The following is an 18,051-nucleotide window of genomic DNA, read 5'->3' on the forward strand; positions in this document are numbered from 1 at the left end:
CAGTGCCTATTTTCAAGCAACTTTAAATTTTGAAGACTTGAACTTCTGACATTTCTTTCAAAAACAAAGGGAAACTTTGTGTGAAGCTTAACGTGTAGAAGAGTTCAGTAAAATCACTTATTTAAACTGTTATTTAAAAAAGAAAAAACATAGCACCAATAATTTTGTTGTTTTTACAGATTGACATCTCTGAGGCTGGATACGTGGATGATGGCTGTTCAGCCACAGAAACACTACCTGAAGATTTTGAGAGGATTAAGAAAAACCTACTTCCTTTCAGAAGTTGAGAAAAGAGGTGGTACTGCAGCCAGAGTTCGTACAGACATGGGGACAGAGAACGGTACAATGGAAGATATTCAAAGATTTTTACGCCTTGATCATGATGACAGCTATGCCAGAAATTGCTTCATTTTAGGATCCAGCACCCACAATCAGCAAATGGAGAGCTGGTGGGCTTTCATAAGGAAACACCATGCACAGTACTGGATTAACGTTTTTCAAAAACTGAAGGATTCACATGATTTCACTTTGGACTTCTTGGACAAGCAGCTGATTCTTTTCACCTGTTTGAAGATCATTGAGGTGTGTGCATGTATTTGAGAGAGAAAAAAATTTATGATAAGGATTTGCTTTTAAATAAGGGATAGTGCATAAACATGTTTGTTTTTGCTTGCCTTTCAGGAAGAGCTTCAAAATGTTGTTCATTTATGGAACACTCACATCATTCATCAGAGCTGAAATGCGACTGCTCCAAGTGGCCGACCATGCATGATGTATACCCTCCCGCAGCTTTTTGGTGGACAAGATTATTTGAAGCAAGTTTCCGAGCAAGCAGTGGCAACTTGCAAAGCACATTGTCTTCAGAGGGGACCAGACACATGTGATGAAACAGTCTTTTCACTATCCTGGCTCCTGATGACAGAAATCTTTCTTCATGCACCGACCGCACCAAATGAAACAATTGAACTGTATCTATTTTTAAGAGCTTCCATACGTTCAAACTTATCAGACGTGTAACACTGGTTCAAATCAACAGTTTCCTGCTTTCTTTAAAATCAACTTCTGTGTACTCATAATTGGTGTCATATTGTCCTTTCATGCACCTTCATATATTTTGTTTACAGAACTTTGAAACTTTTTGCTGTTGTGTATGACTGAAAAAATGCTATGACATAAGAGTAGTGGAATGTTAGTAAGATATGGATCTAGGTTTACTCCGTTTTTCTCATAAATGTGTAAGATATTTAGATATGTAAATTCTAAATAATATACATTTAAGTGTACATGTTGGAGAACAATTTAGAAAGTGTCATTAAAATTGTTAAATCTATAATACAGTACACAACCTATTCAAATTTGGTCCAATTTATAAACCACACCCCACCTCAGTAAATACATAAAATATACTTTTCATTATGTTTAACACCAAAACTCTCCTTAAAGTTCTCTGTAACTAGTGACTGAGGTCAGTTTTAAACTGATAACTAATCTGGAAATGCAGATAAAAAGTTGAAAAATCAAGGACTCATTATGTTGAATGTGTAATGTTTTAATCATCACAAAATAAACAATTTTGGTGATCAAACCAACAAGTTTGTTCTTTTCCTCATTACATTCAGAAATGTTGCATCATGTGCTTGACATGGTAAACAAAACGTGCATTTAACAAGTGCTCTGAAATGTCCTTTTGGTAAGGAGGTTCTCTTCATCCAAGTGCAGAACTGTAGAGTAGATATGTTTAAAATCTGAAAAACCAAATCTCAAAAGTGAACATGAGAAACTAAAAATGAGTACAAAAATAAATACTTTTGTTGTGAACCAGGACATCATTGTGCTTAATGTACATCAAACCAGAAAGGAATATAACATATAATACAGCCCTGGTTGTGTGTCAAATCCCATCTTTCTTTTTAGTTTTTGAAGCAATGACTGCCGTTGTGCATCTCTCTCACCTTTCTTTTTATATTCAGAGCAAAACCTCCGTGTGGCAATCCTGTCACCGTAGATTGGAACGTAGGTGGCCAAGCTGTCATCATCCATGCTTCCAATAACTGATATGTCAATCTACAAAAACAATTTGTTATTAGTTATTCATGGTAAAAATAATTGTTTTAAATGGACTAAACAGTGGTTTACTCTACCTTACAAAAAAAGTAGGATTGTTTACACGACATATTCATCAAGAAGCATCAAGACAGTTTGTGACTTTCTGGAGCTACGCTACGTGCATCACACCAACAGGACGCGCTTTTGCTCCAGTTGTGGTTTTTACACATAATAACAAACATAACTAGTTGGCATGGCTTCTTATGTTATGATGAAGCTAATAATAAAATAGTTTTCACTCACTTGCTCGTGAATACTATCAACATAAAGTTCTGCATTAACTACTTGATGTTGACACCTAATAAATTGTAAATAATGGTGCTCAACTGGTCATTTCTGCAGGATAAAAGTATACGCTATGATTAGCTTAGGATAAAAGCATTAATCGAGGTGTACTTTGTAATATTTTGATATACGTTTATCCTACTGCACTCGAATGCATCTCCGTTACGGTAAAGTGTTGATTGGTAGATGTATTGACAATTGGCCGCGGTTACATGGGCAAAATATCTTGATCAGATCAATGGTCGGGTTAAAATTCACCCGTGCACATGGACACGGAAAAACCTTAGTTTTTCCGATTAGAACAAACATTCACATGGTCACACTTTCGGTCGGAATGAATTATTTGGGCATGCACAGTAGGGTTAAAAAAAACGGAAGTGGAAATAGGTCCCGTTGTAAACAAACAGCTGCCACAGACATTTATGCAGCAGCTCGATAATATACGAGACGATCTTCCAAACGTGTTTTATTACCGTTAGGAATATTGTGAAGCGCCTGTTCGCTCATCGTTTTATTTAATCCGTGTGGTCAGTGCTTTTTTTGTGGGAGAACGGAGCTTGAAGAAGGGTTGGGACAGGCTATAAACACGGGCTAACAACATTAGCCTGATGGACACAAAATCCAGGACCGTGCGAGAAATGCTGCAATCTGCGTCTTGGCTGCACGTAAATGTGTGGGAATAACATCAGTCTTTATTTTGTCGGGACACAACTGGAAACTCAAATCCACGTTATTGAACAGTTTTTAGGGACTGACCGACATTTCTGCTCTGAAAAGTTCACACACACCACCCCAAAGCCCAAATTAATCCGGCTGCTCTGCTCACTCGGGTGCCAGTGGACCGAGTGAGCGTCGGGGGGCACGAAGTGCTCCTTCCCCGCATCTCCCTCGTGAGGGGTGTAAGAGAGGCGAAAAGCCAGCGGGGCGAGAGCGGGGCGAGAGCGGAGCGGCGCTTTTCACGGGGCCTCCGCAGAACAGCTGATCGGTCCCGTATGCGCTCCAAAGCGTTCTCTCAGCGAAGCACCATCTATGCATGACGTAAACCAGAGCAGAAGCGAATGCTACAATATGTTAATAAAAGAAGTTAACATACAGCACATCCGTAATGAAGAGAGTTATTCCCTGCAACTCTAAAACACAACATACTTAAGTTAACGAGGTCTTGGTCTCAGGTCTACGCGGCAGGCTCATTCAGTAACAAAAAACTAAATTCAGTCGATATGAAACTCACGTAAACTATGTTTTTCATAAGTATAACTTACTTTGTCATTCCGCATTGTGGAAATTCTGTTCACATTTCTATCCCTTAAAAAGGAATAAAGAGGCTCCCGCTGATTCTCCATCTTTTCCTACAGTTCCATCGAGACGAGAATGAAAAATCCCGCAAGAAGGTGACGTTTTACTGTAAACAACTATGTTGTTATTACGAGAAAGTATGTCGTTATAACGTGATACGTTTCTCGTAATAACGAGAAAGTTTCTCGTAATTACGAGACACGTATCACATTATAACGACATACTTTCTCGTTATTATGAGAAGCTGTTCTAAGAAAGATTTTTTGCGGTGGCAGCTCAGAGCTTCCGTACTTTGATGTCAAAGACTGTGATGCTTTCTTTTGTGTTAACATGTTATTATTTATGGCTAAATTTCATATACACAAAAGCAAATTTTCCAATAAGAAACCTGGTTTCTTTGTGTTCAAACTTGAACTGCAGCAATATTTAAACTTAATTTCAGCCTCAAAAAATACACAAGCTCAAAAAACAATTGACATTTGGAAATCTTTTGGACTGCTGACATAAATTTACTCTCGCATTTTCTCTTTTTATTATTATTTATTTATTTTTTTATTCCCTTTTGTGATTGTTACTAATAGTTAGAATTTTCTTAAGAATGTAACACATTTATTCTGTATTCAGAATTCTATTGTACATTATATGGGCATAATTGTTGCATTTTCTTGTTTTGTTTGTTGCAATTGTTGCAATACCCCAGTTTGGGAACCACTGAGTTAGACAGTGGGCCCTAAACTTTTTATGGAATTATGAAAATGAAAACACTTTTTCTGTGATATTATAATATTTTCAAATTTCAAATTGTGTTATTTAATTGTCAGGACATAAAGCCCATCTGCCAGAATGTGTTAAAATAGAAATACATAATTTTAATTACATTTGAAGAACTAAATGCTTCTTTAGTTTTTGCTTTAGCTTTTGGATTTTAGAACTTTTGTATTTTTTGATTTTCTTGCTGATTCTCATTTGTTGTGACAGTTTGCTCTGTTACCATCAACCCTTATGTTGAAGCTAAATACAAGAACTATGACTAAAATTTACTCCCACTGCACAAAGATAAAAAAGATGAGGATAGTGTACACAAACTGTCACAAACGGGTGGTGTATGGGTCCAACCTACAAAAGGATTGATGAAAGGATCCTGAAACTTCAATAAACGAACTTAAACATGGACAAACTGTGAAACAAGGACAAAAAGGCAAAGATAAACTTACATAGGAACAGCTGCAGATGATAATCAAATGAAACCAGGCGAAATTGTGACTGGTGAGAAACCAAGTCAAAAACAGAAGATTACAACTAAGAAAACATAAATTACAAAAAGCCAAAGGGCACATTCCTCACACACAATCAAGAGGCAGCAGACCTTATAATGCAAACAAACTTTCTAGTAAGTGTTTTAAAGGACTAACCAGTGCTAACCAATCCTAACCAGTATGCAGGTGAACTGAAACTATCTGTTAAAACGGCGTTACATTATTTTCGTATGTCTTATTGTTTTCTATTTAAAAGCTTAATCATTCATTCCTGTTGTATTTTTAATTTAGTTACTTTTTATTTAACAAGAAACTTCATTAGTGAATGGAAATGAAAGGTGTCTGGCTGTTATCTGACCTCTGGCATCAACCAGGCATTTATGCCGCCCACAGAACTGAAGCTAACTTGATAATTTCTCTTTTTTTTCAAACCTAAGCAAACAATGAAACTGTGAAGAGCTAAAATGAAAAACAAAAATATTAAATTTGTCTTTCTAAGACATTTTTATTTAAAAGTAATTAAAACTCCACAATTCAGCAGATTTACATTCAAGAAAAAACCTAAACCCACATGAAGAATAAATGTATTTAAAGAGTCATCCATAATAATTGTGTTTTTAAAATGTACTTCTAGCACTTTTCATGATGGAGGGCAAAATAAAAAATCAAGATTAAAACTGCATTTCTGAGTATTTGTTTCACAAATTGTAACGAAACAGGAGCAGATGAAAAAAGCAGTTTGAACAAACTTGCAGTTGTTACATTGAACCTAGCACTGAAAAGGCCACAAGCTCCCTGCTCTGCTCCATTCCAATGCATTCAATTGTATACAAATAGATCCACGTATGTCTTAGTTTTCTTCGTCTGAGCTGCCATTTGCATCAAAACTTTACAGCTGGATAGCTGGTAAAGTTAGCTCAGGGGTATAAAGAAAAAATGTGGCGTCTGGAAGCTAGACAGAGTGTAAACAAGGTGATGATGGGAATATGTGTGCTGGCTTACACTCTGAGAAAAGTCCCACGACTCACAACTCAGAGTGAAACTCTTTAGTAACTCCTGCAGCTCTGCAGAAACTATGTCCTAGAAAATGACAGTTTTTGTTGTTGTTGCTAAAAACAGCATTAAAGGACCACCGAAAACACTTTATTGGATCTAGGTGACTGTAGTGAGGCTTAGGAGGATAAAAGTAATCTTAATATTCAGACTAAGAAATCCTTCATTAGATATAGTGGAATATTTTTTGATCCACTGGATAATCAAGACATAAATAAAATGCTAAGAAAAACCTTTATGGTGATAAAGTTGTTCTTTTGTGTGTTATGTGATTAGATTTTACACTAAATGGTTATTTTTAAAAGGAATTTATATAGAAATTGAATACATAAAAATGTTAAAACCAAACAAAGACATTGTGAAGTTGCAAAAAAAACGGTGTAATCATACTATAAAGAGGTTTTACAAATCATTAGGGTAGAAATAAATCTTGAAGCAAACAACATGAGTACTATATTAGTATATACTAATATATAGTATTATAAAATGCATTGGTTCCATACGCTCTCCAGTTCTTGTTGTCTTCAAAGAAAAAGCTCCTCCTCTTGTCTCACGGTTGGACAGATTTAACTTTTACAGACAACAAATTTGGTGAAAGTCCATATGTTTGAAGAAACTACACAAAAAAAACACAAATGGACACACAATTTGAATATTAATAGTGCATAAAGTGATATACAATGTGCAAATGTATGTCTATTGAGATCTGTTGTTTGCATTTTTATTAAAAGTAAGTAGAAGTGTTACCTCTTCAATGACGCTCTGCATTTCAGCTTCAGTCATCTCACCAACAGATTCAAGTTCCATGTCCAGTCCAACTACGTAGTCTGATTCACAAACATAAAAGATCTTATTAAGTCAAAAATAGTTTAAATGAGGGACACAGTGAAAAGAAATGTTCACATTAACAGTTGACTTACTAGGCCCTTTGGCTGTTGAGGATGTTTTTTTTGTAAAGCAGTGAAGAAATAAAAAGAAACAATAGTTAAAACTTTAATGACATCACACAATATCCAACTTTAAAATATTCTGATTACAAACAACTCTGGTAGAGAGTTTTACAAAACAAAACATACTTTGCTCTTTTTGTGTTTAAAAGAGTCTAGTATTATTATAAAGGATTGTTTGAAGTAAACATGTATATTCTTACTATGTTTTACAGATTAAAAAGTTAAAAATCATAACTGTTGCTGCAGTGATGTTCACTCCAGTACTTTTGACGTTCTCAAACACAGAGAACAGAGTGAATGTGTATTTAGTTCCAGCAGTTAGAGATGAGACGGTGTGGTGGATCACTGCATCTCCAGCTGGAGCACTGATGTTTGTCTCTGTGCCGTTAAATCCTGGTTGCACAACCACCAGCATCATTTTTTGTTTGTGCAGCATTTACTGGTATTCAACAATGAGCAACGATTTTTCTTTCCCCTCAAGTCAGATCTCAAAATGACAGTAATGCCTTCAAGCAAACCTTCTACGTGAGCAAATCAGGTTCCAAATCCTTTGCATGTTTTTTTTGTGCCAACTTTGTTAAACATCCTTGAAAGTGTTTCTTGGAAACGTGAGAACATTCCATTAAACATGGTAGCTGTGTTCCTTCTAAATCACAGCCAGTTCAGTGCCTGTCTGCATGTCAAATTTAAAAGGCAGATCAGAATACTTAAGTTTTGTCCCATAAACACAGGATACTTAAGAATGAAAGAAAAAAATGAAACACAAACCTTGTTATTGCAACAGGCAAACTTGTGCTGTCGAAGGATTACGAGAAGAAAGCTCAGTGATCAAAACAAGGAAGCTGTAAAGCAGATATTAGCCTGAGGGCTTTAAACATTTTTATTCCATGTCCTCCCTTTCTATATGCCTGGTCATGTGTTTCATTTATTTAGTGCTCAGATCTGACATGAAGCTGCACTTAAGAGTTAATGAGGCAGGAAAACAGGAAGACATGAAAACAGGTGGTCTTTGGATGAATTTTGGGCTGGAAAACCATAACTATCTGGCAACAGTGACAGAGATTACATGATTTAAAACAATTATCAAATAGTGGTAAAATGAAGTAAAGTGACCCTAGGGGCTGGGAAAAGAGGAAAAGGCAAAGAGAAAGCAAGACACTTGTTGCCAAACTTCCAAAACTGCTGGAAAACAGAAAAACAGAATAAAAAAAAACTCTAAAAAACTGTTTCTTTTGCCCTGTGGAGACCTGACAAATTAACGAAAAGAGAGAAAATCTTCATTTGTTCCTACTAGGAAGTGAGCGAAAAACAAATTACCGTATTTAATAAATATTATGTTTATGTAAAAAAAGTGTATATAATATATAAAATACATTTCTCTTGCATCTACATTTAATGTAAGTTTTGAAATTCTTATCAAAACATTTGGATTCTTGACATTGTCCAAAAGTGGACCAGTAAGGAAGTTATTCAACATTTTACCCAACAGGTAACGATGAAAAAAAATATTAATATGTACACTACAGAGGACCCCATTTTATTGTTCGTCTGGGGCCCCAAACTGCTAAGTCTGCCATTGCACACACACACACATGTCAAACCTTTACTCGTAAATGAAGTCCATTCGTCTCTCCTTAGGAACAAAATTCTTAGCAACTCTGGTATACAAGTCCTCCTGTTCTTCTTCTTTTGGTTTTAGAAGTCTCTCAGTCTCAATAAAGATGTGTTCAGCATTATTGTTTTTTTTTAACTTGTCCTGTCCAACAGCTGGGCAAACAGATGACAGCTGAAGGCCTCTTGTGTTGGACATATTTTACTTTAAAAACAGGGGTTATGAGTCTTCTGACAAACCAGAGGTATGTCTGAATGAACCCCTTTTGTATTGTAATCGAGGCCAGACTTTATTCATTTTAATTGTATTTGAGAATATTTTGAGTTGGACCGGACGGAAAAGGAAAGAAGGGAAGAAGAGAGAGGGATGTTAGAGAGGGGGGATAGGAGGGGGAATCATAGGGGGGGGGGGTAAAACCATGAAGCAGCATAAAGCTACTGGATGTTTATCATTACGGTAAGGTTCAGACATAATACAAATCTCAAAGGTTGGGGCCTATCTACACACACACTCAAATTGTTATGATGGCCTGTCAGACTCCTCCCCCTCCCGGCTCTGCTGCTCATTCCTTTCATCTCATCTGTGACTACTGAACTCATCAAGCCACCTGCTACTAAAGTATTCTACAGCTTGACCATTCGTCGCCAGTTCGTTAACCCTGATGGTGCCTAGTCTCCTGTAGCTCTCTACGTCTAGCCCCTTTCTCGTCCTGACCTAACCTTGTCTTGTCGTCTGCACTTCAGGTTTTGCATCTCATGCCACGAGTGTCACCTGAGTCATACCACCTCGAGCAGCAGAAGCCACAGCTCTCCATTGCTGACACCACCTGCCTTTGTGAGCCACAATCTCTGTGCTCCTCTGGATCTCCAGTCACAAGATCTCCAGCCACCAAGAACTCAAGCCACGAACTCTCTCCCTCCCATCAAGAGCCACAACCACGTAGCCCACAGCTGCCCCAGGATCAACCAAGAACTCAAATAAACTTCTTACTTACCTTTCACTTACCTGTCTCTGCCTTCTGGTTTTAATGGGTTAATGGAGAGCGCATACCTGGCCTAACCAGGATAGCAGCCGGGAGGGCCCAATGCTGGGCCCTCCCGAGAAGGGTGCCCACAGCCCCAGACAAGCACCTCATCACCACCCAGGAGTTCTGGGCAGCCCCCCCCCCCTATATACCCAGGTACGAGCCAGGACCCCCCAAGGGAGACCCCCGCCGCGCTCCAGGCAGTCACCCACCCGGCCCACGGTTGGTCCAGGAAGGAGCGAGGCAGGGGCCAGCTGTCCCCGCCCAGGAGGGGGGCACCCAGTAGAAAAGGGGGGCCCACAAGAGGTGTTGTAAACATGGCCCGACCAGGCTCGGCCACAGCTAGAAATTTGGCGAGGCCCAGCACCCAGGGGCAAGGACCAGAACCCACACCACAGGGACACAGACACCCCCGGCTCAGATGTGATGTGATCCCCGGCTCCTGGTCTTGCCAGAAATCTTAGGGATCCCTCTCCCTGTGTGGAAAGAGGACTGCCGGGCCCAGGAAACCAGCAAACAGGGAACACAGCCGCCGTTGCCAAGGGGCCAGTACCCCCTACCAGGGATGGGGTAGGGGACAGATGGTCCAAGGTCCGACCTGCCTTGCGAAAAGCATGTGTGTGTTTGTGAGGGTGTGTGTGTTTATGTTGGAAAGTATATTTTGAGGAGTGAAGGGTGTGTTTACTAAGGAGGTTCAAATGTAATAAACAATATTACATTGTTTAGGTCAAGCTAAAGTTGGTTTGAACTGAACATTGTTATTTGTATACTATATGTTATTTGTATATTGTTATTTGTGTTTAACCAAACCATGAAACTGTGAAGAGTTAAAAAGAAGGATCAAAGCGTTAAATTTGTCTTTGTAAACATTTTTATTTGATAGTAATTAAAACTCCACCATTCAGCAGATTTACATTCATGAAAAAAAAAAAAAAAACTAAACCCACATGAAGAATAAATGTATTTAAAAAGTCAATCCAAAGATCATTTTTAATATGTTCTTGTAGCATTTTTCAAGATGGAGAGCAAAATAAAAAATTAGGATTAAAACTGTATTTTTGAGTTTTTCTTTCACAAATCGTAATGAAACAGGATCAGAAAAAAAAAGCTGTTTGAACAAACTTGCAGTTGTTACACAAAACTAGAACTGAAAAGGTCCCAAGCTCCCTGCTCTGCTCCAATGCATTCAATTGTATACAAATAGATCCATGATCCTTTGTTTTCCTCGTCTGAGCTGGAATCTGAATCAAAACTTTACAGCTGTATAGCTGGTAAAAATAAATGTGACATCTATAAGCTAGCGAGACAGAGTGTAAACAAAGGGATGATGGGAATATGTGGTGGCTTACACTCTGCGAAAAGTCCCAAAACTCACAACTCAGAGTGAAAGCTTATACGAACTCTTGCCGCTTTGTAGGAGTTCTGATCCACTGGATAATGATAAAGTAAATAAAATGCTAAGAAAAATACATTTATGGGAATAAGGAAGGAATTTATATGTGAATGCAAAACATAAAAATGTTAAAACCAAACCAAAACATTGTGAAGTTGCAAAAAAAATGATGTAATCATGCTATAAGGAGGTTTTATATCATTAAAAAGGTATAAATTAATGTTGAAGCAAACAAAAAGAGCTTCAATCAACTTTATTTCTGAAGCACTTCACATTTTTAAACAATATTTATTCATTGAGCTCTTTTATACTAGGTGGCTCAAATGCTGTGCAGGAATAAGACATAAATGAAATTGTACTCCTGGGGGGGGTATTCCAGGAAGTATGTTTAAACTACCCTGACTTTAACCCTGAACTCTGGCTGAAATCCGCCTGAACTTGCTTACTCGAGGTATGTCGGTTCTAAAAGACCGGATATGAGTTAGCGTAATTACGCTCTACTTGGTAACTCTGGGTTAATGCGTGTGCACGTAGCATACCATCAGCATACCTGATCCAATTTTGTTTTTCTGAGTGAGTTGATCATGCCGATCACAATGCTAGCACTTTTAGCCACATTAGCATAGTTAGCATAATTAGCATATGCAGCTTTGACTAGCTTTGATCAAAGGTGGGCGGTGAGGGCGGTGAGGATGGCGGTGGTGTTTAGAGTTGGGCGTGGAAGGCGGGTTGCGTATGCAGGCTATACAACGCCGCTTCTGGCTTTAATAATTCTTGAACTCTCACATGTCTAAGTTTGAGCTGGCAGATTTACGCATTTTTATAACAATAATAAGAAAGAGATGATAAAGACTTTAACTAAGCATTCATTTACCAATTCTCCAACATGATCAGTATTCCATTTGTTAGTAGGGGGTGCTATATAAACTCATCATCCTTTCCCTCCCTCTCACTCATGGTGCAGAGACTTTAGCATAGTAGGATAAAATAACTCGGCAAAACACAGTAAAACAGCAAAACAACTAAACACATTTGGTCAAAAACCCACACTTGAACCCAAATCCATCCAGACAGGCAAAGGGAATGGTATCCCACAATGCCTTGCGGTGCCGATCTAACAGCAGCACCAAAGTTACACCTACTTGATTGAATTTAATTGAATGAAAGTAAAACAACTGTCTGATAACTACGTGTTATTTTTAAACTGACTTACCTAAAAAGAATTGATTTATATTAAGTGAAGCAAATAATTAAGTTAGATCAAAGTAAAAAAGTTTATCTTTCCAACATCCATACATGGTCTTCTCACCCTCTCATGGTGGAAAAAGTATTATCTGAGCTTGATTAAACTCTTCAAATACATACAAGCTTTATCACACCATGCACCAGTATCTAAATAGACATTATAAGACTTATACACTCATAGTGTGTTCCATACACTCTCCAGGTTTTGTTGTCTTCAAAGAAAAAGCTCCTCCTCTTGTCTCACGGTTGGACAGATTTGACTTTTACAGACAATGAATTTGGTGAAAATCCATATGTTTGCAGAAACTACACAAAAAAACACACAAATGGACACACAATTTGAATATTAATAGTGCATAAAGTGACATAAAATATGTAAATGTATGTCTATTGAGATCTGTTGTTTGCTGTTTTAAGAAAAGTAGGAGTGTTACCTCTTCAATGACGCTCTGCATTTCAGCTTCAGTCATCTCACCAACAGATTCAAGTTCCATGTCCAGTCCAACTACGTAGTCTGATTCACAAACATAAAAGATATTTTTAAGTCAAAAATAGTTTAAAAGAGGTACACAGTAAAAAGAAATGTTACAATTAATAGTTGACTTACAAGATCCTTTGGTTGTTGAGGATGTTTTTTTGTAAAGCAGTGAAGAAATAAAAAAACAAGTTACAACTTCAATGACATCGCACAATATCCAACTTTAAAATATTCTGATTACAAACAACTCTGGTAGAGGGTTTTACAAAACAAAATATACTTTGCTCTTTTTGTGTTTAGAAAGGGGATAGTATTATTTCAAAGAATTATTTAAAGTAAATATGTATATTCTTAGCATGTTATAAAGCTAAAAAAGTTAAAAATCATACCGGTTGCTGCTGTGATGTTCACTCCAGTACTTCTGACGTTCTCAAACACAGAGAACAGAGTGAATGTGTATTTAGTTCCAGCAGTGAGAGATGAGACGGTGTGGTGGATCACTGCATCTCCAGCTGGAGCACTGATGTTTGTCTCTGTGCCGTTAAACTGAAGAACAAAGCTGACATTGGTGTTCACTTTATCCCACTGCAGAGTGATGCTCGTATCATTCTGTCCTGATGCTTTACAGTTTTTGGCATTTGGAGGAGCTGAAACAGAAAGGAAGATGGCGATGTCTCTAGCAGATTACAAAACCTCATTCTTTTAATATATTAAAAAAAATCGCATTGATATTTCAAAAGGATACATTTAGAAGATGAAACAGTTGTAATGTGATGCTTTATATTCTTACCAGTGACCACTGTGAGTTTTTGTCCGCTGCTTCTGACGTTCTCAAACACAGAGAAGAGAATAACCGTGTATTTAGTCTGAGCCGTCAGGGATGAGAATGTGTAAGTTACTGGTCCATCTCCATCTGTGGCAGTGATGCTGGTTTCTGTGCCATCAAGCTGAAGAATAAAGTTGACGTTGTTCACTTTGTTCCACTGCAGAGTGATGCTGCTCTCATTCTGTGTTGATTGCCTGAGATTTTGGGGATTCTGCGGAGCTTTAAAAACAAAAGACAAAATTTAAAAACTTTTTGATTTGTGTTCCCTGTTGTTTCAAGACGTTAAGAGGAGAAACTGGTTGTGCGCCGACACGCTCACGCTGTCACTTTTAACCCAATGCATCATGGGAGATGTAGTTAAATAATCAGCCGAACGCAGAAAGACTAGCGTCTCTGAGCTTCATGGTTTTCTTCACTTGTTCCACGGTCTGACACCGGATTCTGTGGAAAGTTACACAGCTAAATATGAGCTTTAGCTTGTATTTTTGTTAGAACTGAGCGACTTTATCAGCAGAATTCAGTGCAAGGAGGTGAAGACTTTAACCATGATTGGTCAGACTGATGACATGTGATTAAGAATCCAAGAATGATTGGTGGAGACAGTTAAAGGGGCGGGACTTTTAAGAAAACGGCTTTAGATGCTGCTAAATCGCGGTACCGTCATTCTTATCAAAATGTTTTTAATAGAATAAAATAAACACAAAGAAAAAAGTATTTTATGATCTTTCATATAGCTAATTTCTTAGTGTTTTATAAGGATCTGTTTGGATGAGCAAAGAGCTGAAATCCTGGAGATGGAAAATGTTGTTAAATCAGGTAATGAGGACAATTTCCCACGGCACACTTGACCATCTCCCACGGCACATTAGTGTGCCGCGGGACACTGGTTGAAAAACACTGCTCTAAATTACACAGTTATATTGACGACATGACTAAGTAATTTGACTGTTTTGTTCATAGACAATGACACAAGGACTTGAAATTCTGATGGCACTGACATGTTCAATGACATAAAGACTTAGTTTTGAGAGATGAACTAAAGATTTTGAGCAAGTTACAGGCTTTTGCAAGAAATCCATAGTGTTTTGCTGTTTGTACAAATAGTTTTGAGAAATGCACACACGTATTTGCAAACTTCAATTCTGATCTGAGAATTGTACTAAAGCGACTGAAAAAAACTGTATTAAAATGAAGTAAGTTAGACAAACGTGGCCTTAGTTCTTTAAAGGGAAATAGTCCCTGACATTTTTTTGTTTTTCAGGAAGAATACAGAAAACAATTATTGAAATTTGGTGTTGGAAGTGAGCAAACATCTTTTTGTGTAAAGATCAAAGTCACTGGTAATTCATTTTTGAATATGTAATGCTCTAAATAAGAATCCATATTTAACATTTGTTATACATCATTGATCACCTTCCAAGCAGGTAAAGTAGATTTCTTACCGGTAATGACGGTCAGTTGAACTCCACTGCTTCCAGTGTTCTCTAATACAGAGTGAAGAGTGAATGTGTAATTAAAGGCAGGAGTGAGAGAGGAGACTGTAAAGACTGTTGGTCCATCAGCATCCGATGCAGCAAAGATCCTGCCTTGATCATATTGATGATTTATAATCAGGAAATAAACAGTGTATTTTGCCTTACTCCACTGCAGAGTGACACTGGTTTCATTTTTTTCAATTAAGCTGAACATTTCTGCATTTGGAGGAGCTGAAGCAGAAAAACAAAATGAGAGTGAAAGATAAAATTCTGAGATCAGTTCATTATTCACAACAAGTCTTTAATAGCCAAAACGATTGGGGCAAATTTATGAACTCTGTTAGTTGTAAAGTTAATTCAAGTCTCACCAGTGACTGCATCAATGCTGATTCCACTGCTTCTGACATTGTCAAACACAGAGAAGAGAGTGAATGTGTATTTAGTTGCAGCAGTCAGAGATGACACTGTGTAAGTTACAGAGTCATCTGCAGCTGGAGCACTGATGTTTGTTTCTGTGCCATTAAACAGGAGAACAAAGCTGACACTGTTGTTGACTTTGTTCCACCGTAGAGTGATGCTGGTTTCATCTTGACCAGCTGCTCTGAAGCTGTGCTTTGGAACTGAAACAGGAAATAAAATATTTACACTTAAAGAAATGGAAGGTAAACACATTTTTTTGCAATCTAACACTATGATTATTTGAACATAAAACATCTTATAAATATTAATATGAATACATTTATTATTTTTTAATTTATCTTTTTCTTTCCTAGGAAAAAGTAAAACAATATGCACAGAAATTAAAACACTAAGCAGCTGAGTAACAGAGCAGTACCTGCACAATATGCGATATAGCAGTATGGTATTGTTTGAAGTTTGTAGACGTAGAAGTCTCCATAGCAGAATTTGACCTTGATACTGTATGAGTGACCGTAGGTGCAACTATCATAATTATAACGCAAAATGCGTGTTACAGTTTGATTGTATTGAGTTGGATGAGGTTGTGTCATCTGCAGACGATAATAACTTCTACATCTGCTGTCTTGTACACAAGTTTCAGGAATCTGAGCGCTGGTTTGTCCCACAAACATGCGATACCAGCCTTCAGTGGGGGAGTAGTATCTTCCACCGCAGTATGAATTTCCATTTATGTTATAGTCAGAAAGCCAGTTATCATTCAGTTCAGTGTAATGTTCACAGGCTTCTCCACACTGAGCTGTTCCATTGGTGATGACACAGTCCTGGCCTGGAGGACAAAAGGTCTGTCCACATGAAACATTTTGCTCATCTATATTCAATTAAAATGGAGAAAAAAAATATTAGTAACTTTTACACACATTAATAATTGAAAATATTTCCACAAAAAAAATCCTAATCAGGGATTCCAGTTTTTCATTTTTTTCAGATCTTTCAGTCAACTTAATCTACCCATCCCTCTTCTAAAACCGTTTTATCCATTACGGGGTCACAGGGCTTCCAGAACCTAACATGGCCACTGTTGGGTGAGAGCAGGGTAAAACCTGGACATGTCGCCAGTCTGTTGCAGGAGAACAATCACACCTATGGAAAATTTAGCGTAAGCAATTAACCTATGAAGCATGTTTTTGAACTGTGATAGGAAGTTGTAGTGAATGCAAACTCCACACATAACGGTCCCAGCCGGGTCCAACCAGGACCTTAAGAGGAAACTGCTTGACCATACAGCCCACTCAACGTAATCTAACATCACAAATAATCAATACATCAAATTAATCAACAAACTTCAACAGAATTATAGGGCCACCCAAAAAGAAAGTTAAGTAAGGAATATTACAAGATTTAAATTCTCCCTCTGGGTCTGTGCGGCTAAGAAAATAGCTCAGTACCAGCTGCATATATTAAGAAAATTACATGCGAATGGTCACTTTCTTTGTGCGATTTCATTTTATATCTGTCAAGCTCCTCACTCATGCAATGCGCAATGTGTAGAAAGGGGGGAAACAAGGGCGGAGCCACTCAGTTTAGCACCAATGGCCACGCCCATGTAGAGGATGTTTTGGAAATAGTCTTCAGATAAACTTAAAATATGGCTTTGGTTTTGGATAAAAACTTCATTATCAAAATTTAAAACACCACTGGGGAGGTTTTTGTAAAAAAGAAAACTTTACAGTCGAAAATTTATAACTTTACTCGTGTTAATTTGCGAGATTCAAGTTGAAGTGAGCAAACAGAGCAGCAAGTGAGCACCGCGCAGCAGCAGAGCAGACAGAATAAACTCAATTGATCAGGTGAGCTGAATGTTTCTTGACAACGTTACAATGTTGGGAAGCCTATTTGTTTTATTTACGGTTTATCAATGTTTTATTTATTGATTAGTGGCTCGCAGCATCTCTGCAGCCCGTTAATGAAAACATAAGCATTCTTGTAGCTGTCCACTTCCAATCCATGAAAGACAAGACTTAATGTGTGCGTAATGGTTCTGTCTGAAGAGACCCAGTTTTTGGCATTTTCAACCATGTTTAGGCTAAAATAACAAATTATTTTCATTCCTCCTTGTTGTTTTGTATTGAAACAAGATACTTCATTTGGAGGAAGGAACGTATGTAACACTATATTCAATCCCCTTTGGTGTTTCTTGTGCACATGATACTTGATGATGAAAAAATGTCAGCCCAAAGTTCAAGTAACTTTGAAAGAATTCAGTCTCTCTGGTCTCCCATAGCTAACTCCGTGACGTACTGAGTGGGGTGCCTGTGCGTAGCTGCTCCTTGTCTGCCTATCGTGATCTGGAGCGAGAGGGCAGGGCCCCCCGGTTCCTGGCAGGGTCAATGGGGACTCCGTCGGTCGGGGGTCGGGTCCGGTGCCTGGGTGGGGGTGCCCCATGGTCTTCCGGGCTTGGGGTGGGAGTCGTGTTTGGGGGGATTAAGTGGGTTAAGATTAATTTTTGCCAGTGCTGGAGGGGCCGGCAATGGTCCCTGCCCTGGGCGGTGTCCTTCTGCATTGGATGGGATCCTATCTTCCCCTGGGGCTGGGATCACTCCTGCCCTGGCTCTGGAACGGGGCAGGCCAACTC

At 38.2% G+C, this 18,051-nt stretch overlaps 1 protein-coding gene and 1 long non-coding RNA gene across 2 annotated transcripts in view; both read right to left on the bottom strand.

The window, feature by feature from the left end:
* LOC101161675 overlaps positions 1–18,051 on the bottom strand; it is a 317,233-nt gene that overhangs the window by 145,175 nt on the left and 154,007 nt on the right. The gene's annotated exons all lie outside the window — the stretch shown is intronic.
* LOC110017057 lies at positions 5,692–7,109 on the bottom strand. Its single transcript, XR_002875226.1, has 3 exons — positions 6,917–7,109; positions 6,744–6,823; positions 5,692–6,612 (listed from the first exon to the last, which is right to left on the bottom strand). It is a non-coding gene; the product is annotated as an uncharacterized LOC110017057 (long non-coding RNA).

The sequence above is a fragment of the Oryzias latipes genome, chromosome 18, assembly GCF_002234675.1.
Source record: "Oryzias latipes chromosome 18, ASM223467v1".
In the NCBI taxonomy this organism is placed as follows: domain Eukaryota; kingdom Metazoa; phylum Chordata; class Actinopteri; order Beloniformes; family Adrianichthyidae; genus Oryzias; species Oryzias latipes.